The sequence below is a fragment of the Hemitrygon akajei genome, chromosome 26, assembly GCF_048418815.1.
Source record: "Hemitrygon akajei chromosome 26, sHemAka1.3, whole genome shotgun sequence".
Taxonomy (NCBI): domain Eukaryota; kingdom Metazoa; phylum Chordata; class Chondrichthyes; order Myliobatiformes; family Dasyatidae; genus Hemitrygon; species Hemitrygon akajei.
Window position 1 is genome coordinate 35,011,776 of NC_133149.1, and position 22,494 is coordinate 35,034,269.

At 41.5% G+C, this 22,494-nt stretch overlaps 1 protein-coding gene across 2 annotated transcripts in view; it reads left to right on the forward strand.

The window, feature by feature from the left end:
• The first annotated feature begins 1,940 nt into the window (after positions 1-1,940).
• Positions 1,941-22,494, forward strand: part of LOC140716868 (ubiquitin carboxyl-terminal hydrolase 2-like) — a 129,924-nt gene continuing 109,370 nt past the window's right edge. Inside the window, exon 1 of one of the 2 annotated variants that reach the window (XM_073029868.1) lies at positions 1,941-1,957. The gene's annotated coding sequence lies outside the window, so the exon portion shown is untranslated. Of the gene's footprint in view, positions 1,958-6,541; positions 6,699-22,494 lie in introns of those variants that run through there. The other variant, XM_073029866.1, reaches the window with a different exon arrangement.

Below are 22,494 nucleotides of genomic sequence, written 5' to 3' on the forward strand. Positions count from 1 at the left end.
TGACCGCTGTACCGAGCACTCATGTTCAGTCCGCAGGAGTGACCCCGAGTTCCCTGTTGTCTACCACTTTAATGTCAGAGTGAGAATCAAAACCAGGTTTAATATCACCAGCACACGTCGTGAAATTTGTTAACTTCGCGGCAGCAGTACAATTACAGCAAGTATACATGTATATTAAATAGTTAAATTAAAAATAGTGCAAAACAGAAATAATATAAAAACAAAAAAAAAGAGGTAGTGTTCATGGGTTCAATATCCATTTCGGAACTGGATGGCAAAGAGGACGAAGCTGTTCCTGAATTGCTGAAATGTTCCATTTCTTTCGCACTCTGAACTAACTGGCTTGGCCTCCTGCGCTGCTATACCAATGCTCCGCACAGCACTTCATCTGCCATCAGAGCACATTGCAAAGATGTGCTTTTTCCATTTGTATTAAAGCCAGCCATTTGTACAAGGTGATCTTTCTAGATATCTCCTTACGTCCTGCCTGCTTTTTGCCACCCATTATTCTAAATTGTGTGCAATGTTTTTGCCTCACTGTCTTGTATAATTTATGATCTGTGTGTCTCCTACACCTACGTGGCTGTGATGCAGCTACAATCACATTTTTCACTGTACCATACCTCATGCCAATAAACGCAACCTGAGATTAAGTATGATCACCCTCCCATCACCCCCATTAACCCACTGAACCAGAGGCCCTCTCCAAACCAAACCCACTTACCTCATCCTGTCGGTGTATGTGGGCCCAGACCCGCCTGCCTGTACCTGGACCGGGTATCCTTTTGTCCTATCTATCTATCCTATCCCCCTCATCAGCGCTGCACTTTCAACTACTGTTTTTCTCTTTTCAAGTTCTGGCAAAGGGCTTTCAACTTGAAACGTTAAGTGTTTCTCTTCACGCAAATCTACATAACCTCTTTAAGTGTTTCCAGCATTTTCTGTTTTTATTTCATATTTCCAGCATCTGCTGTTCTTTTTCTCATATGTAAATCCCGTTTGTGTCGTTGTCCTGGCGTGAAGTGCATCTGTAATAGATGTGGCGTGCCGCTTCTTTCTCAATGCATCGGAATTTTTGCGGAGAGAATGTTCACAGCCATTCCTTCCACATTCGTTTTTTTCTCACATACTCATTAATAATTCAGTTTCAGTTCCTGCAATTTTTTTTAATGCAGCGACTGATCATTGGCTGGACTTCTTTCATGGAAGATATAGCAGCTTTTACTTTCAACTATTTGTAGCTTCAAACGGAGCACGCACGCATTGCTAAAGCATACGGGTTTTCTGAACCCGGTGATAAGCGAATTAGCGATATCAGAAATGACCAGTGCAGTGTTACCAGGACCATACCGGCGAAGTTGAATTGCTTATGGGGGATGCGGTGTTGCTTATTTTCGCTTAGAGTCAACAGCGAAGAAGTTAATTACAACTGTGATTAGCTAACTGAACCCAGGCCAGTTATCAATGATCAGATTTCCGATTTGCTTTACCCCTGTAAAGTGCAGTATTCTTTTTCTAAGTAAAAGACATTTATGAATCCAAAGCACAGGGCAATTTAGCATTACGTGTGTTGAAATTATTAGCAAATGCATTAAGATTACTGTTAATCAATTGTGTATTATGCGGACACATTCCTGCCTATGCTTGCGTGGGTGACTGACACTGTGTCGCTCTACTTCCAGTAGGCGGCAGTGTCCACGGCGTACCGGCTCATCTTCCAAACAGCTCTCGTTTGCCGCCAAGTTGTGGGTGTTGCCTGGAGACGGGAGAGCGAAACCAATGGTGTTGGAAGACTGGTTGATTGGCGTTGATTTTAGCCAACCGGGATTTTGAAGGCGGACCGCAGGGGAGTCACTGTTGAATTAACTAGATATTTTGTTCCAGTGAGCAGAAATGGAAACATTGTAGCAACCGGCGCGGCGTCAGCGAGAGGTGGACCCGGTCCAGGTACAGGCAGGTAGGTCTGGGCCCACGTACAGTTGCAGGTGTACTTAACTCGGACCCGGGCCAGTTCCAAAGACGCAGCCCGAGCCAGACTGAGATGAGTGGAAGAGGTGCACTCAAGGTTGAGAATGGGGGTGTGCCCAAGGGAAGGCGAAGTTAGGAAAATACTGTGTTGGGGACGCGTGGTGGTGTAAGAGGAGCGTGTTGAGTGTTGGGTATAGGAGGTGCGCTGTGTCTGTTTCCAGAGATGGGAATTGTCACCACACCAACCACTGCACGGTTGGATATAAGGTGGGGGACGTATGAAATAGAAGTGGCGTTCGTTATTCGACTTATCCGATCTAGTCCAGCATCCATTCTGTGCAATCATAGCTGATCTTTCATGATCGTGTCAGGTTCCCTCTCTGATGTCCCGCTCCTCATATCCCCTGATTCCCCAGCCCAAGGAACAGGATGTTATGCAGACATGGGTACAGTAATGATAAGAGGGGCCCAGAGTTGGTTTCAAGAGGGAATCAGGTGGCAGAAAGCCAGTTATAAGGCATTGCCTAAACTCAGTACTGTAGTTTGTACAGATACCCCTGTCCCAGCTGCAGCCAGCATCTCATCTCATTGGTAGTTCTTGCGTAACCCACACCAAGATATTTAACTCTGAAAAGTATTGCAACGGAGACTGTTCAAATCTGCCATGTATGACTGCTCTTTTCACAAAATTATACAGGACAAGGCTTTTCTGAGGGATTGACATGTGACATTTATGCTCCCAGTTTACGGGAGTTGAAGGGAATTTGTATGACCCTAATGTGTGGATATGACTAATTTTCTGCAATTGGAAATATCTGGGATTTGCTGTTTGCTGACTTTTGGGTACTCTGATACTTCTTGGACTGGATCCCATTAGCAGGCGCTGTCTGTGTTTGCTGAAATTGCCTTCCTGCCTCTTTTCTGAATCCATGATCTGAGAAAGCTTGCTCCTCTTCCAAAGCATCATTATGGAACCTTGCAGCTCATTTGACTGACCCATTGAGATGCTTCATGCAGCATTATCTCATTCCTACCTTGCATTTTAAGCTCTAAGCTCTCACATCTGAAAATGTGCTTTATTTTTCTTTCTCACCAACTGTGAAAGCAATTTCTCATTATAGTCAATAATGTAACCGTGGAGACTCCCATCAAACCATCAGTCAACCTCCTCCACCATTCAGCACAAACAAGCTTCAATTTTGAATCTCCCTGGATTTTTCCATTACTGAAAGCTATTTTGACTACAATATGATTTATCAACAGAAATGAAAAAAATGCAAAAGCTGGACATTTGAAATAAAATGTGAAAACACTAAATATTCAGATCAGGCATCCCACGTGAAAGTGGAAAGTTGACAGAGGAAAGGTAATTGACCTGAAATGTACACTCTGTTACCCATACTACAGCTTGATCTGAATATTTGCAACATTTTCTTGATTTTTGCAGGGTGACTGGTCCCATAATCCTATAACAACCAAGAATTTGCCCTACTGTTGCAGTTGACAGTCCTTGCATGCCAAGGTATTAGTAAAGGACCTCCACCCACTCGTACTGCCCCTACTTTAGTTACAAATTGACCCAGAATCTATAGTGACAGACCTGTATCCAATAACACAATGCCCCAATGCCACACAGTGACAGGTCTGTACTAGACAGAGGTCCTGTACTTCAGTGTAACACGATAATAGCTCTGTACCCAGCTGTATTGTACTCCAATGGCATAACTTGTCAGGCCTGTACTGTTTTCTTGTGTTGTACAATTACAGATTTTTCTGAGCCAGTTGTCATAGAGCAAAAATGTCCTCCGTACATCATTTAAGTTTGGTAGGAGATGATTTGGAATTATGTCATTAGATGTTTTTTAAGACCTTACCCAGCAGGTGGAGCACTATGTGTAGATTTTTTTTGAACCAAGTGTGAGAGTTAAAGGAAAAAAATCCAGGGAGATTCCAAAATTGAAGCTTGTTTGTGCTGAATGGTGGAGGAGGTTGACTGATGGTTTGATGGGAGTCTCCACGGTTACATTGTTGACTATAATGAGAAATTGCTTTCACAGTTGGTGAGAAAGAAAATTAAAGCACATTTTCAGATAATCACACAATTTAGAGCTTAAAAGTGGAGCAAGGCAGGAACAAGGTAATGTGACATGAGGCAACATTTTCGATTCTGGCAAATTTTTTTAGACCAGGTTGTGCTGAATCATGGAAGTGCTGCAACAATCCAAATCTGCTTTATCTACAGTGTGTATGTCCATTAGGGAGTTACTGAGTAGTTTTACTGTTGCGATATCTGGGGGATTTTGATTCCCATCAAACTGAGGACATAAGACATAATTTATTGGATGTGAGTTCAGTTCTGGCTTGAGCTTGGAGACTCAGGACTTGTGGATGCTGGAAACTGGAGCAAAAACTGAGCTGTTGGAGGAACTTGAAGGATCAGACAACATCGACAGAGGGAAATTGACAGTCAATGTTTTGGGTAAGATGCTTAATCTAGACTGAAAAAAATAGAGGGAAGATTACTGGTATAAAGAGGTGATGGGGTAGGGACAGGGCAAGAACTGGCGAGCAAGAGATGGATCCAAGCGAAGAGGGGCTGATTTACTGACTTGTAGGTGGAGTCAGGCTGGAAGGAAGGGTGGAGATGGTGCTGGGAGGTGGTAGGTGGAGACAAGGGGCTGCAGATCAGGGAATAATAATACTAAGTGGAGGAGAAACCAAAGAAAGGCAGTATGATGGGCAGAAGGGAATGTTGGGGTGAGGATGGATGATGGGCCTTGGTAGATCAGAAGGACAGAGAATGGGACTGATGAGGAGTAGATTACCTGAACTTGGAGAGTCCTTTCCAAGCCACAGCATCCCACCTCCCAGTTTCTTTCCCCTTTCCCACCCACTCCATCTTGAGGGTAAGTCATTGAAAAGTGTCTGAAATTTAATGTTTGAAGGCTGGAAGAGGCAGAAATTCTCAATTTTAAAAAAGTGCTTGAATGTATACCTGATCTTTGACTTGTGGGCTATGGCACTAGTTCTGGGTAGGCCGGGTAACCCTTTTTTCCTAATGAATACAGATTTGATGAGCTAAATGACCTGTTCCTGTGAATCCAATTTTGTATGATTCTATAGACAGAGACCGAGTTATTAACTGAAAACTGAGCAAGGTTTTTCAGGGGTTAAAATGTAAATAATAAATGTTCTAGAGCAGGAATATAATGAGTTGTTTTGGTGTATACTGCGTATCCATATAGAATAAAAGATACCCAGGAATGAATTTCTGGTTAGAATCCAGTCAAAGTCTCAGGTGTTGGTATATTTCTCAGACATTGCCTCTTGTCCCACTTCTTATGTGACTCATGAGGTTATATGTGGGTGATGAGGTAGAGCCGATGACTGTTCCTGTAACTGGTCTACTGATATCAGAGGTCAGCTCACAGCCTGGGCTTCTGCTGTTTGTTTAGTGGCATCATTCAGTTCATATAAAAGTCAGGAATTCTTGTTTTTCCTTAATTTTTGTCCAGCCCTTTTTGGCCTTTTTCCTTTGCTTTTTGCTGGAGTTGATGAACTGTCTATGATGTCCCTTGTACTGATTGATTGGACTGTTCAAGTGACCAAATGCAATGACGTCAATTTGACCAAGTACAGCTACCTTTCCTTTATAATCCAGAAGGTGCCACTAGCTAAAAAAAGAAAGAGCTGGCAATTGAACAGCTCCCACAACCTCAGAATAGCCCAGAGCACGATGGTGACATTGAAATGCTTATGAAATATAATCATTGTTGTCAGAAATCTGACAGCCCTTTGAACATCAGGTGTGAGAGGGTGTTAAAGTTGAGCCATGAATTTATTGAAGGCAGAGCAGAGCCTAGAGGCCATAGAAACTGCTCAGGTTACGTGTCCACTTACGCATTATACATGAAGTGCTGGAGGAACTCAGCCGGTCAGGCAACATTCATGGAGGGAAATGAACAGTCAATGTTTCGGGCCGAGCCCCTTCCTCAGAACTTGGGCATGCCTGTACTGATATAGTACGGGAATAGAAATACTTTTCAATACTTAAGGCTGCAAGCATGTCGTAACAATTGCTTTCCTCGCCCTGATGTAGAGTTTTGACCCAAAACATCAACACTTAATTTCCTCCGACAGATGCCACTCAGTCCTTTGAGTTCCTCTAGTCTGGGAGATTGTTCCTCCTGATTTCAGATTCTGCAGCCTCTTGGGTGTCTCTGTGACAGATATGGTGTAGAGTTGAATTCGGTCTGGGCTGTGAATTCAATTCAGTTTTACAGGTCATGGAGATGTGTTTTGACCAGGCTGTGAGCTGGATAGGATTTTAACTGACAGGCTGTTATTTATCATAACTTGCTTATGAGCCCCGTCTCAGCTGATTTTCTGGGCGATAGTAGGGTTCATGATGTCCACAAATTCAGAGTGTAAGAGACCAGGTTTTCATTCCTTTAATAGGTCACTTGACACCGGTATCTGGTGACCATTTGCCAACGCAGAACTGCAGTTTTAGCAGCGTTTGTTTTTTTTCCAGTCTGGATCAAGTTACAGGAGCGAGAACAAGTATACCACTTGGTGACTGAAAGACAGTGTGAGAGACGATGGTGGGAGGGGAGCAGGGCCTCAGGCAGATCAAATCCTGATCCTAATTCCAGCTCAATGGAGAATCTCTCCACAACTATTTCTCCAGGCAGATTACAACTCGGATTGCAGGGAGACAGAGCAAAACTGTAAGTGGAAAACCTACAGTTTTGTTTTCAACTCTTGAATTATTATAACCTTTGTGGAAGCAGGTTCAATGTAGAGTTTCAAATTAATGACTGAATGTCGTCTTCTTCAGCGGGGGGTGCGTCTGCAAAGGAAGGGGTGCGGGCAAGCAGAACTAGTGGGCGTTTGGACATTCACACCAAGTGGATGGGGTGGGCAGGAGCGGATTGGGTGTGTTTATGTGAGGATGAGAACATTTTGTTTGTGTATGTGTTGGCAGAGTGTGGGGGAATATGAGTTGTGTAAAAGACCATATATGTGTGGTAGGTGGGATGGTCTCTGCATGCTAGGCTGCTTTGTGCGTGTTTGTGAAACAAAAGGGGGGAGGGAGGGAGGGAGGGAGGGAGTGTGTGTGTGTGTGTGTGTGTGTGTGTGTGTGTGTGTGTGTGTGTGTGTGTGTGTGTGTGTGTGTGTGTGTGTGTGTGTGTGTGTGTGTGTGTGTGTGTGTGTGTGTGTATAAATTTGTTTACCTGGTGATGTGGTGTGTGGGGATGGATCCGTGTATGAAGGGTGCTGAGAGTAGATTGGAGAAAATGTCTGTATGCTTTTAGGGTGAAGCGTGTTTGTGAATATGTTGCTCTTTCCTTTGTCTTTTATTTCTTTCCTTTTGCCTGTTGTTTGTAAATTCTCTGAAGTGTCTTAACTTCTGGTTGCTGAAGTGCTTGCCCGTGGAGATGCGATTTTTCAAATTAATCCATTAAAATTATTGCTGGTTTTGAAATCACCATCAAGTTTCTCCCTTTATCTGAGGTCTCTTATGCAGGGGCAAATTTTCCTGGATATCCTTCACAAGTGTGTTTGGAAATACATATTTTTTGCTAAACCTTTATGAAACGAGGGTCTTGCCAGTGTTTAATAAACATTTAACACATTTTCCTTCATTTAATACTCTTTCTCTTTTAATAACACATTGGATACTGTATGCACAAATTGTACTGCCAGCTTCAAAGATAGGTGGTCATTCATCCCTAAAGCTCTCTGTTCCTGCACCGTATTTGAAATTGTTTATTTAGTTTATTAATTATCAGCTCGGTTCATTATGCCTGTTCTTCCTCCTAATATGCATAACTTTTACTCGAAGTTTTTGCTGCTGTGTGACTGCTCTTTTCTTAAGTCCTTTGAGTTTCACACCTTCTTTTGAAAAGCCTGTGAAAACGATTTTTATAATGTTCTGTCTCTGGGCTCTAGTACTGTCTGAGCCACATAGATATGTTTTCTACCACTGAATGCAGGTAATAGTTTATTGGCTTGGATTTAAAGCTTTCTGTTGCTGTTGTCAGTGCAGCAAATATATGTATAGAGTGAGTAGCAACGTTAAAAATGTACGAGAGCCCTGTCTACATCTGAGAGAAAAAGAAATGATGCCTGGGCCGGGCCATTTCACTGGAACTGTCATGACTCATATTAAACTCTATCTTTCTGAAGTTGATCATGGAGGGGAAGGATTGATTACAAAAGTGACTGGCTTAGCAATAGCTCTCTTTCCTCTGAGTCGGAAAAAAATCAAGGAAGTTCAAATTTCAGTTTACAACTTCAGCAAATAGGCTGTTGCTTGCAGTACAGCACTCCTGAGTTATGGCATCCAGATTGGATGCTAAAACCACTTCTTAGGTGGAAAAAAAATCTCCAGGTTGCAACTGGTGTCACGTGTGAGTGAGTATAGAGATGGGTTGAGAAAATGATGAATGTATGCTGGAGAGATCGTTTGAAGGGAGGGTTTAATTTGAACTTTGGGGGAGCTAAACTTGTTTCTGGGGTGAAGTGTGATTTCCCCACAAGCTAGATAGGTTGCATTTTAGCAGAAAATTCTCACAGAGTGGCAGAGGGTGGGTTGTGAGTGCTGTTGTGGAGGATTTAAACCAATTTGGCAGGTTGATGGGAACCCAAGAGCACCATTTGAAGAGATGAAAGCTAAATTCAAAAAAGTTCAAAAGTCAGTTTATTATCAAAGTACATATATGTCACTACAGGTATATGCAATGCTGAGATTCATTTTCTTGTGGGCATACTCAATACATCCATAATAGAATAATAACCATAACAGGATCAATGAAAGTCCACTCAACTAGGGCGTTCAAATAGAGTGCAGAAGATAACAAACTGCAAATACAAAAAATAAATAATAATAAATAAGCAATAAATATTAAGAACACTAGATAAAGAGACCTTGAAAGTAAGTCCATAGGTTGTGGGAACATTTCATTGATGGGCAAATGAAGTTGAGTGAAATTATCCCCTTTGTTTTCAAGAGCCTGATGGTTGAGGAGTAATAACTGTTCCTGAACCTGGCGGTGTGAGTACTGAGGTTCCTGTACCTTCTTCCTGGTGGCAGCAGCGAGAAGAAAGTGTGAAATAGAGGATAGGGGTTCAGATGAAGGAGTATTTAGAAAGGGGGGGAAAACGACATCAGTGCATTGCAGAGTCAGAGTGATGGTAGGGCCTGACAAGATGTTCCCTCGGACCCTGTGGGAGGCAAGTGCAGAAACTGCAGGGGCCCGAGCAGAGATATTTAAATCATCCTTAGCGACAGAAGAGGTACCACAGGATTAGAAGATAGCCAATGTTGTTCCGTTGTTTAAGAACGGCTCTATTAATAAGCCAGGAAATTACAGGCCAGTGAGTCTGACATAATTTGTGGGAAAGTTATTGGAAGGCATTCTAAGGGACCGGATATATGAGTATTTGGATAGACAGGGACTGCTTAAGGTTAGTCAGCATGGCTTCATGCATGGTAGGTCATGTCTAACCAATCTTCCTCAAGTTTTTGATGAAGTTACCAGGAAAGTGGATGAAAGCAAGGCAGTGGATGTTGTCTATTAGCAAGGCCTTTGACAAGGTCCCACATGGGAGGCTGGTCAAGAAGGTTCAGTCACTCAGTATTCAGGATGAGGTAGTAAATTGGATTAGACACTGTCTGTGGGAGAAGCCAGAGAGTGGTAGTAGATGGTCGCCTCTCTGACTGGAGGCCTGTGACTAGTGGAGTGCCACAGGGATCGGTGCTGGGTCCGTTGTAGTTTGTCATCTGTATCAATGATAATGCGGTTAACTGGATCAGCAAATTTGTGAATGACACCAAGATTGGGAGTGTAGTAAATAGTGAGGAGGACTATCATGGCTTGCAGAGGGGAAAAATGGGCTGAAAAATCGCAGGTGGAATTTAATGCAGACTAGTGTGAGGTGTTTGGAAGGACCAACCAGGGTAGGTCTTACACGGTGAATGATAGGGCACTGAGGAGTGTGGTAGAACAAAGGGATCTGGGAATACAGATCCATAATTCATTGAAAGTGATGTCACAGGTTGTTAGGGTTGTAAAGAAAGGTTTTGGCACATTGGCCTTCATAAATCAAAGTACTGAGTACAGGAATGGGATGTTGTGTGTTGAAGTTGTATAATACATTGGTGAAGCCTAATTTGGAGTATGGTGTGCAGTTTTGGTCACCTACCTACAGGAAAGATGTAAATAAGGTTGAAAGAGTACAGAGAAAATTTACAAGGATGTTGCCAGGTCTGGAGGACCTGTGTTATAGGAAAGATTGAATAGGTCAGGACTTGCAACGTGGAAAATTGAGAGGAGATTTGATAGAGGAATACAAAATTCTGAGGGGTATAGACAGGGTAAACGCAAACAGGCTTTTTCCTCTGAGGTTGGGTGGGATTACAATCAGATGTCATGGATTAAGGGTGAAAGGTGAAAAGTTTAAGGGGAACATGAGGGGAAACTTTTTTACTTGGAGTCGTGAGAGTGTGGAATGAGCTGCTAGCTCAAGTGGTGCATGTGAGTTCAATTTCAAAGTTTAAGCGAAGTTTGAATAGGTACTTGGATAGTGGGGTATGGAGGACTATGGTCCTTGCGCAGATCAATGGGAGTAGGCAGTTTAAATGCCAAAGGGCCTCTTTCTGTCGTGTCCTTCTCTGGCTTTATAACAAGCATGTAATGGAAGGGATCATACAAACATAAGAGTGTGCCAGAAAATAGAGTAAGGTGAAGGAAGATTGATAATATAAAGTTTAAAAATCTCTGAATGCATGCAGCATTCATAACCAGATGGGAGAGATGATGGCACAAATAGAAATAAAGGAAATGATCTAACAGCTATTGCAGATGTGATTACAGGTTAACCTGGGCTGGATCTGAAGGAAGTGGAAATGGGATAGCTCTGTTAATAAAGGATGAGATCACTGTAGTGGTGATTAGCTGAGAATGTAGAATTGGTTTGTGTGGAGATGAAAAACAGAAAGGGAAAGAAGTCACTGGTAGGTGTAATATAAAAGTTACCTAATAATAGCTATATTGTAGGACCAGTTACAAATCTAGGAATAATGGAGACACGTACTGAAAAAACCCTGTGCAATTTTAATTGCTGTCAAGATCAAACAAATCGAATCAGAATCAGTTTTATTATCACCGGCATGTGACATGAAATTTGTTAACTTAGCAGCAGTTCAATGCAGAACATAATATAGAAGAGAACAAATAAATAAATAAAATGATAACAAATAAGTAAATCAATTACAGTATATGTATATTGAATAGATTAAAAGACGTGCAAAAAAACAGAAATACTGGATATTTTAAAAAGTGAGGCAGTGTCCAAGGGTGGTAGAGGGGAAGAAGCTGTCCAGAATCGCTGAGTGTGTGCCTTCAGGCTTCTGTAACAGTGAGAAAAGGGCATGCCCTGGGTGCTGGAGGTCCTTAATAATGGCTGCCGCCTTTCTGAGATACCACTCCTTGAAGATGTCCTGGATACTTTGTAGGCTGATACCGAAGATGGAGCTGACTAGATTTACAACCCTCTACAGCTTCTTTCGGTCCTGTGCAGTAGCCCCTCCATACCAGACAGTGATGCAGCCTGTCAGAATGCTCTCCACAGTACATCTATAGAAGTTTTTGAGTGTATTTGTTGACATACCAAATCTCTTCAAACTCCTAATGAAGTATAGCTGCTGTCTTGCCTTCTTTATAACTGCATCGATATGTTGGGACCAGGTTAGATCCTCAGAGATCTTGACTCCCAGGAACTTGAAACTGCTCACTCTCTCCACTTCTGATCCCTCTTTGAGGATTGGTATGTGTTCCTTCATCTTACCCTTTCTGAAGTCCACAATCAGCTCTTTCGTCTTACTGACGTTGAGTGCCAGGTTGTTGCTGCGGTACCATTCCACTAGTTGGCATATCTCACTCCTGTACACCCTCTCATCACCACCTGAGATTCTACCAACAATGGTTGTATCATCAGCAAATTTGTAGATGGTATTTGAGCTATGCCTAGCCACACAGTCATGTGTATACAGAAAGTAGAGCAGTGGGCTAAGCACGCACCCCTGAGGTGCACCATGTGGATCGTCAGCGAGGAGGAGATGTTATCACCAATCCGCACAGATTGTGGTCTTCCAGTTAGGAAGTTGAGGATCCAGTTGCAGAGGGAGGTACAGAGGCCCAGGTTCTGCAACTTCTCAATCAGGATTATGAGAATGATGGTATTAAATACTGAGCTATAGTCGATGAACAGCATCCTGATCTAGGTGTTGTGTTGTCCAGGTGATCTAAAGCCGTGTGGAGAGCCATTGAGATTGCATTTGCCGTTGACCTATTGTGGCGATAGGCAAATTGCAATGGGTCCAAGTCCTTGCTGAGGCAGGAGTTCAGTCTAGTCATGACCAACCTCTCAAAGCATTTCATCACTGTCGATGTGAGTGCTAACGGCCGATAGTCATTAAGACAGCCCATATTATTCTTCTTTGGCACTGGTATAATTGTTGCCTTTTTGAAGCAAATGGGAACTGCTGCCCGTAGCAGTGAGAGGTTGAAAATGTCCTTGAATACTCTCGCCAGTTGGTTGGCACAGGTTTTCAGAGCCTTACAAGGTACTCCATCGGGACCTTCCATCTTGCAAGGGTTCACTCTCTTTAAAGACAGCCTAACATTGGCCTCTGAGACAGAGATCAGAGGGTTATCAGGTGCAGCAGGGATCTTCGCCCTTGAAATAGCCATCCGCACATCATACCTAGTTTTCTGGTATAGACATGGGTCACCAGACTTGAATTGGTAAGGATAGGCATAAAGAGAAACTCATAGAGTGTATTTGGAAATGGTTTCTTAGAGCAACATATTGAGGAACCAACCAAGGAAATGGCAATTTTATGCCAGGAATTCTGAAGTGAAATGGGATTAATTAATGAACTTATAAGTTTGGATACACTGGGACACAGTGATCATAGCATGGTAGAATTTTATATTCAGTTTAAAGGTGCAAAACTTGGGTCATGAGCTTGTATACTAAATTTATATAAAGATAGTTATAATGAGGACAGAGTTAGCTTAAATAAATTGAGATATAAATTAAAGCCTAGGATGATATCAGTAGTGACACACATTATAAGGAGATGCTTTGTAATTCTCAGGAAAGGTAAATTCTGGTGAGAAAGTATGGCTTCACAAAAATGTGCATTATATTAATCATTGGCTGCCTAAGGAAGTAAAAATGGTATCAAATTGAAAGAAAAGCGTATAATGTCATCAAGGTCATGTAGGCCAGAGAATTAGAGATGTTTTAGAAAGCAGCAAAGGATAGTTAAAAAATTATAACATGTGAGAGGATAGAAAATGATTGTAAACTAGCAAGCAATAACAACATGTAGCAGCTCTTATATGTATAGATAAAGGAATAATATTAAAGTAGATGGTTGGTCCCTTAGAGGATGAGTTCAGGGCTTGCCCTCTTCAAATGAAGTGACAGAAAGAGGATAAAGTGATGTGTTCTTGTTGAATGCCAGACAGGATATTTGTCACTGAAGCAGGGGTTGATCAATAATTGTCATAACATTGTCAAACACATTAGATTCCATTTTATCAGTTCCAGTATTGAGTCAGGTTAAAATGTCAATTTGTATTTATGTAGCAAGCTGGAATAAGTTGCCTTGTGTTTCTCTTGGCAAAGCATGTTCAAAGTAAATTTACTATCAAAATGCATATATGTCACCATATACAACCCTGAGATTCATTTTCTTACAGACATGCTCGTGCAGAGATTTCCCTTCTCCACCTCTCCCCAACTCGCACACCTTTCTCAGCAGTTCAGAGGGTCTGTTTTCCTCCCAGTCCCTGGTCCACTCTTCCATCTTCACCAACTGTTCCCTTGCTCACATTTGCAGCTGAATTGATGCAAAGACCACACTTTTCACCATCCGGGGCCACACAGTCCTTCCAGGTGAAGCAGCGATCCACAGGCATTTCTTTGAAACAAGTGTACTGCAGTAGTCCCCACAATGTGGCCTCCTACACTTTGGAGAAACTAAACAGATATTGGGTGACTCGCTTGCAAAGCACCAGCGTTCAGTCCACAGGGGATACCTGGAGTTTACTGCTACCTGCCACTTTAATTCTTCATCTCACTCTTGTTGACCCATCTGTCTGTGACCTTCAGCAATGTTTACCAACATATGCTTGAGGAACGACACCCAATCTTCTGTCTAGGCACATTGCAGCCTTCTGGACTTGGTGTAGAATTCCACAACTTCTGTTAACTTGCTGTCTTGTATCAGAACTGGACCATGCTGTTGTAATTTTTTCTGTCTTACCAGTGCAGCCCGACCTGCGAAACATTTGCTGCTGCTCTGCATTTTTTAGTATTTATATTCCTTTATCTCCCTTGTTTCCTCGCTCTGTCCGACTGCCCTCATTTTGTAGTTCCCTTCAGTCATCCTCATTAAGCTATCAATTACATTACTTTATATGCAGCTCATCCCATGCACAACCTAAGTGTTGCCGTATTAGAGATATTCCTTTTGTCCTACTCATCTTTCTGTAAACCTTTTGGTAACTCAAAGCTAAATTTTTTAAAACTTCTCTTTCCTACCTCTAATGAAAGATCTTCAGCAAAAATTATTTAACTGTGTGTCTCTTTGCACAAGTGTTGCCTGGCGTGCTGAGCATTTCCAGCAATTCCTGTCTTTATTTCAGGCTTCCAGCATCTACAGCCATTTGATTTTCTGAGCTTGTGCTGATCCACGGCCAGTCTCCTCACCCAGATCTAGTGCAATTCATGTCATCTGGCCTTTTCATATAGTCCCTACAGCAAATCATAGACTGAGTTGTTCCTGATCATTCCAGGGATGTCACCCAGCCAGAAGCCTCTGACCATTCATTGCTCCACTCCAGGCAAAGCCTGGATAATTGATGAGCTAGAATGTCTAGGTGACAGGTGAATGGGGTGTTGGAAGGTCAGTGAACAGCGCTCTGTTTGGGCCACTTGCTGACATGTAAAGAAGGCATATTAGCCCGCTAACTACAGGGTGACAATGGACTATCAAAAAGAATGGGACAGAACAACCAACTTGTTGCTTCTGATCAGATGTGATGGCTACTGTGCACACTGATTAGGGAAATCTCAGTGACCCAGCAGAGCTCCAACCTAAGGTAGAGACAGCCTGACAGTGGCAAATCTCATTAACGTGCACAAGATGTGTATATATACAGGTAGATGCTGGAAAAAGGCCAGTAACATCATGAAGAATCCCACCAACCTTGCTCTTGGGCTGTTTGTCCCACTCCCATCAGGGAGGAGGCTACGTAGCATCCACGCCAGGACCACTAGACTCAAAAACAGTTAGTTTCCCCAAGCAATAAGACTGATCAACACCTCCGCCCACTAACCCATCACTCCATGTCCCCAACCACCACTACTTTATCGTTTCCTGTTAGAGTCACCTTAAGTACAGACACTCCTGTGCCTAGCATCACTTTATGGACATACAATCAATGTATATAAGCTATCTAATGTATTTATATTTATTGCATTATTATTATTGTTATTATGTTCTTTATCTTATTGTGTTTTTTTTTGTGCTGCATCAGATCCATAGTAGTAATAATTTCATTCTCCTTTACACTTGTATATAGGAAGTGACATTAAACAGCCTTGAATGTTGAATCAGCCCTTGATGCACTGATGGAGACCATTGTGAAAGCATTCCTGTGCCCCCCAAAAATAAAACCTCACAGAAAAGGCCTGCATCTGTTGTTAAAGAATGTGGGAATAAAATAGGCCAGGTTAAACAAAATAGGGAATTTGTGTGATTCAGTTATTAATTAGATCAAATTTTTGATACCTGTGTTATGTATATTTTTGTTTTAAGGTGCATCTAATTATTGTGTAATATTCTGACACATCTTCATGGATTTTAGCACTGGCAGAAGATATTATAGAATAATGTAAAAATATGGTGTTAATGATGTGCTAAGTTTGATCTCCTGGCATTAACACTCGGAAACTAACCACCCAGTGTGCTAAACATAAAATCCTATTTGTGCTTTTGCATCAGAGATATAAAACCAACTGTGATCAATTAACTGCTATGATAGTTTCTAATCCAATTAGTATTGGTATAAATGTGAGCAAAATATCTGATTCCCAGATACACGTTTGAGTGCTGAGGTACTTTCAGGGGAAATGGACATGCCCCTATGAATGAACAGTTGAAAAGTGTATATTAAATAATTATTATATGACATATCTGTTACTTCCAGCACCTAATTTTTTGGAATTTTACAAAGTCATACGGCCATCACCTTAGAAGGGGAATGCTGCCAGGTATTGGTTGAGCAGTATAGTGTTGGGCATGCAACAAAAATGTTTTTTTAAATAATCTTTAACCGTGTGAATGTAATTGAAGGTCTAAGATAGATGGGTTTAAAGAGTAGGGAATATTTTCTTAACCCATTTGTTGCTCTGTGAAAGTTGGTGATATTCCACCATGTGTATGCTCTTCCAGTCTTTGATAAGCTTATAAATATTTATTCCCTACAGTTACATGGGTATAAACAAGACAAAGAGTCAATATGAGAACCGTGAAATGCTGGGTTCCCTGTCAAATAATTTTAAAAAGAGATGAAGTAATATCACAGTGCATTTCTGGTCAAATTTCACTTCATATCTGTATTGTTTGTAACGGTCAAATAATTCAATTCAGACAAGTTTAACGTTGCTTTGTATTATTTAGATAAATGAACCCTTGCAGAAGCAACATCATCTTAAATAGGATTTAACTGTAGAGACATTTACCTACAATAACTACCATAAATTAGTTGTGTAAGGGCACCTGCTGATACCATAGGCTCCTAACTAAAATATTTCAGACCAGTCCCACAAACTCTGTAGATTTAATTTACAGATTAACAAATTATCTTTATATGTGTGGCATATAGCTAGCATCTTTGGACAGATTATGTATACAACTTGCATGTATATCAGTGTGAACTAGTCTGCATTAAATTTTGCAAACAATTCATTCCAGTAAAAGCAAATTTGTTCATAGCCTACAGCTCATATAGCAACTAGCGTTCTGACCCAATTTTCTATGATTATATTGGCTGCAGGGAGGAGGATGTAGGGAGTAGATAATTACTCTAAACACTTCAGAATTTTTTGTGATTCTGCAATGGGCCGATCGATGTTTTCTCGAGTGCATTTTTTTTCTTTAATCTGAGTTGGTATTGAATTATCCACGTGGATGAGAGAGTGATAACCTCAATCCTACCATGCGGGGCCTCAAGGAGTAAAACACCCTGTCCCTACCCCTGCAGCGTTACATGTAAGAAGTTAATCTCTCAACGTTCTCTTTCATTGCTGAGGGTGCATGTTGTAAGGTACGTTACTGTGGGTATTCACATTGCATGGAGTACCTTCCTGAGGTTCTAGATGGTGTTGGAGTATTCTGTGGTGCTCACTGTAGAGTGGGCATTTACCTAGGGCACTAAATCTAGAGAATGCCGTGGGCATATTGTTGTGTAATGGAGTGTCAAGTGAAAACTCTGGGGAGAGGTAAGCTGATTATTTTCAGAATACGGGATGTTCTGATTGCTATCACTTTGAATTGTTGCACAGTACACTGCATTTTAATATTGCTGCAACTTTCTTCACCTGAAACCAATAAAGGAGTGAACAGACAATATCACCAGGAGAAAGAGCCTCCTGAAAATGTTTTGGGATATCATTGTCTGTTGTGTGATGGAATAATGCCTTTCACAATCTCACAATGCTAGTTACCTCTGTGACATATGAAATGCAGCATCCATTGATAATTGGTGGATAATCTGTTTTGGTTATATTAGCTGAGGTATCAGAGCTCTGATTTAGGAGTCACTCTCCTTCCACTCTACAATTGGTTTCACTTGAAGTTTTTTAAAAATCTCCTTCCCAAATTGTCCTGCAATCTCCACTTCTTTGTACACAGACATACTCTTTCTATTTCAGGTTGCAGGCGTCCTATAATATTGCTTTTCCTTGTTTTTCACAACTAAAATAATTCTGGGTTTTTCGAGAATATCTCTGCTCTTCTCTGAGTGGTGGCATCCATTTGTTTTTACTATCCATTTTTCAGGGCATTAAGATCTGCAAAGAATATTTCGACACCTACAGATATCAATCATTTGCCATTTTGGCTTTGTGAGGATGGTTAACATCACTATCTTTCATTCAGTGTAGAGATTATGCATGCACAGTCGATATTTTTCTCAATTACAGGTGAAATGGGAGAAAATTGGGAATATTGAATTAGCTTGTGGCTAGTTTGTAGAACAACCCCATTTGACTTCCTTTATTCCCTATCTTTTACTGATCTTGTCCAGCAAAGTTCTTTATTGTGAAGCAACTAATAAATACTTAAACAAAAACAAGGGGAAGCAATATTATAGAAAGCTTACAATCTAAAGCAGAAAGAGAGTATGTCTGTGTACAAATAACTGGAAATTTTTAAAAAAGCATCAGGCTAACATCAAACGTAGAGTTAAAGGAGAGTGACCCCCACCTCACCCCTTACATTCAAGTCAGAGCATCTGATAAAAGAATACTAGAACCTGGGAACATATGAAATAGAGGAAGAATAGCCTGTTTGATCCTTTGAGTTTGGTTTGCCGTTCATCAAGGTCTTGGCGGATTTTCTGTACCATTTCCCAGCACCATGCCTTATCCCGTGATCTGCTTAATAACCATGAATCTATTAATCTCAGTTTTGAATGTTGATAACCAAAAATCTGCAGCGTCCTAGGGTGCAGAATTTCAATTTCTCTAAGTGAAGAAATTTTTGCTTATCTCAGTTCTAAATGACATTCCCATAATCTTAAAACCATACTCTGTGGTCTTAAGACTCCTCAGCGAGACCCATCTAGCTGGTCAAAGCTTTAACAATTTTATTACCATTGAACAAATCTCTCATCCTTCCCAATTTGAAAGGATACAATCCCACTCTCCTCATTCCTAGCCAGCCAGTGGTGTAGTGGCATCCGCACTGGACTTCGAGATGAGTAGTCCCGGCTTCGAATCTGGCCAGCTCCATGTACGTTTTCCATCCTTGTTGGGTTGAGCATCGAGCTAGCAACTTGGCATCATAAAAAATAGTTAAGTGCTAAAGAACTGGCAAGTTTGCTGGCTGATACGCCACAAAGTACAGTAACAACAACAACAACTCCTCATTCCTGGACCCAGTCTAATAAATCTTTTCTACACCTACTCCATGGTATGATATCCTTTTCCAGATAAGGAGACCAAAACTTTGCAGTCACACCAACGCCAATTTCAATGAGACTTTGTCACTCCTGTAATCAACCCCGGTGATTATACAGGCTATTGTACCGGTTGACCTCCTAAACACCTGATGCACCTTCTTGTTGGTCTTCAGTGACCTGTGTGAAAAGCACATCCAGCCCCTTGGAACATTAACACTACTCAACATTTCACCATTAACAAATACTCTGCTTTTCTGTTACATTCATCAAAATTACCTCACATTATTACCTCACATCATGCTCTATTCTTGCCTACTTACTCAGCTTGTCAATATCCTCCCTGAAGTCTTTTTACATACTCATATATGTGCCTATGTACTCCAAGCAACTCGGTGAAAATGTTATTGAAAAGCATGTCAGGAACTGGATACAAGAAAATTACCAAGTTACTGAATATCCCTTGGAGTACAGTTAAGTCAATCATCAAGAAACCAAAAGAATATGGCACAGCTGAATATCTGCCTAGAGCTGGCTGTCCTCAAAAACTGAGTGACTGTGCAAGAAAGGGACTAGTGAGGGAGGCCAGCAAGATATCTATGGCAACTCTGGAGGAGTTACAAGCTTCGATGGCTGAGATGGGAGAGACTGTGAATACAACAACTGCCTGGGTGCTTCACCAGGTGCAGCTTTATGGGACAGTGGCAAAGAGAAAGCCACTGTTGGAAAAAAATTCATATAACATCTTGGCTAGAGTTTGTCAGAAGACTCGAAAGTCAGCTGGAAGAAGGTTCTATGGTCTGATGAAACCAAAATTGAGCTTTCTGGCCACCAGACTAATAATAAATAAACAAGTAAATCAATTACATATGTTGAATAGATTTTTTAAAATGTGCAAAAACAGAAATACTGTATATTTTTTAAAAAGTGAGGTAGTGTCCAAAGCTTCAATGTCCATTTAGCAGTCGGATGGCAGAGGGGAAGAAGCTGTTCCTGAATCGCTGAGTGTGTGCCTTCAGTCTTCTGTACCTCCTGCCTGATGGTAACAGTGAGAAAAGGGCATACTCTGGGTGCTGGAGGTCCTTAATAATGGACACTGCCTTTCTGAGACACAGCTCCCTGATGATGTCCTGGGTACTTTGTAGGCTAGTGCCCAAGATGGAGCTGACTAATTTACAACCTTCTGCAGCTTCTTTCGGTCTTGTGCAGTAGCCCCTCCATACCAGACAATGATGCAGTCTGTCAGAATGCTGTCCACGATACATCTACAGAAGTTTTTTGAGTATATTTGTTGACATACCAAATCTCTTCAAACTCCTAATAAAGTATAGCTGCTGTCTTGCCTTCTTTATAACTACATTGATATGTTGGGACCAGGTTAGATCCTCAGAGATCTTGACACCCAGGAACTTGAAACTGCTCACCCTCTCCACTTCTCATCCCTCGTTGAGGATTGGTATGTGTTCCTTCATCTTGCCCTTCCTGAAGTCCACAATCAGCTCTTTCGTCTTACTGACCTTGAGTGCCAGCCAGGTTGTTGCTGCGGCACTGTTTCACTAGTTGGCATATATCACTCCTGTACACCCTCTCATCACCACCTGAGATTCTACCAACAATGGTTGTATCGTCAGCAAATTTGTAGATGGTATATGAGCTATGCCTAGCCACACAGTCACGTGTATAGAGAGAGTAGAGCAGTGGGCTAAGCACACACCCCTGAGGTGTGCCAGTGTTGATCATCAGCAAGGAGGATATGTTATCACCAATCTGCACAGATTGTGGTCTTCCAGTTAGAAAGTTGAGGATCCAATTGCAGAGGGAGATACAGAGGCCCAGGTTCTGCAACTTCTCAATCAGGATTATGAGAATGATGGTATTAAATGCTGAACTATAGTCGATGAACAGCATCCTGACATGGGTGTTTTTGTTGTCCAGGTGGTCTAAAGCCGTGTGAAGAGCCATTGAAATTGCGTCTGCCATTGACCTATTGTGGCGATGGGCAAATTGCAATGGGTCCAGGTCCTTGCTGAGGCAGGAGTTCAGTCTAGTCATGACCAACCTCTCAAAGCATTTCATCACTGTAGATGTGAGTGCAACCGGGCGATAGTCATTAAGGCAGCCCACGTTATTCTTCTTAGGCACTGGTATGACTGTTGCCTTCAAAAACACAGCATTCCTACCATGAAGCATGGTGGTAGCTGCATCATGCTGTGGGGATGCTTCACTACAAAAGGCTTGTGAAGGCAGAGGTTAAAATGAATGCAACAAAATACAGAGAAATCCTGGAGGAAAACCTGATGCAGTCTGCATGAGAACTGCGACTTGGGAGATTTGTTTTCCAGCAAGACAATGACCCCAAGCATAAAGCCAAAGCTACACCTTTGTGGCTTAAAAATGGCTTAAATGAATGGCTTAAAAACAACAAAGTTAATGTCTTGGAATGGCCAAGTCAGAGTCCTGACCTCGATCCAATTGAGAATTTGTGTCTGGACTTGAAAAGGGCTGTTTACTCACGATCCCCATGCAATCTGACAAAGCTTGGGCAGTTTTGTAAAGAAGAATAGGGAAAAATTGCAGTGTCCAGATGTGCAAAGCTGATAGAGACCTACCCACACAGGCTCAAGGCTATAACTGCTGCTAAAGTTGCATCTACTAAATACTGACTTGAAGAGGGTGTGTAATTATGCAGTCAATTATTTTGTGTTTAATAATTGTAATAAATTTATACCAATTTGTAGAAATTTGTTTTCACTCTGACACAAGAGTCCTTTCTGTTGATCAGTGTCAAAAAGTCAAATTAAGTCCACTGTGATTCAATGTTGTAAAACAATAAAACATAAAAACTTCCAAGGGGAGTGTATACTTTTTATAGTCACTGTAGATTGTGAATGAGGCCCAAAAGCAGATCCCTGTGAACCTGTTAACCCCAAAACAATCCCTTTATCCCCATGCTTTTGCTTCCTGTGTGATAATTCTTTGTCCATGGCAGTACATTAACTCCAGTTCCATGTGCTCTAAACTTGTTGACCAGCCTCCTGTGAAGAACTGAATTGATAGCCTTTCAAGCATCCCAATGCATCATCACATCTATCAATTCTCTATGTATTCTACTTGTTACATCCTCAAAGCACAACAAATCAGTCAAAACACAACTTTCTTTTCATAAATCCATGCTGAATATGCTCAGTCCTATTATTCTTTTCAAGATATTCAATTATTACATCTTTGATTATAGATTCTAGTATTTTTCCCCACCACA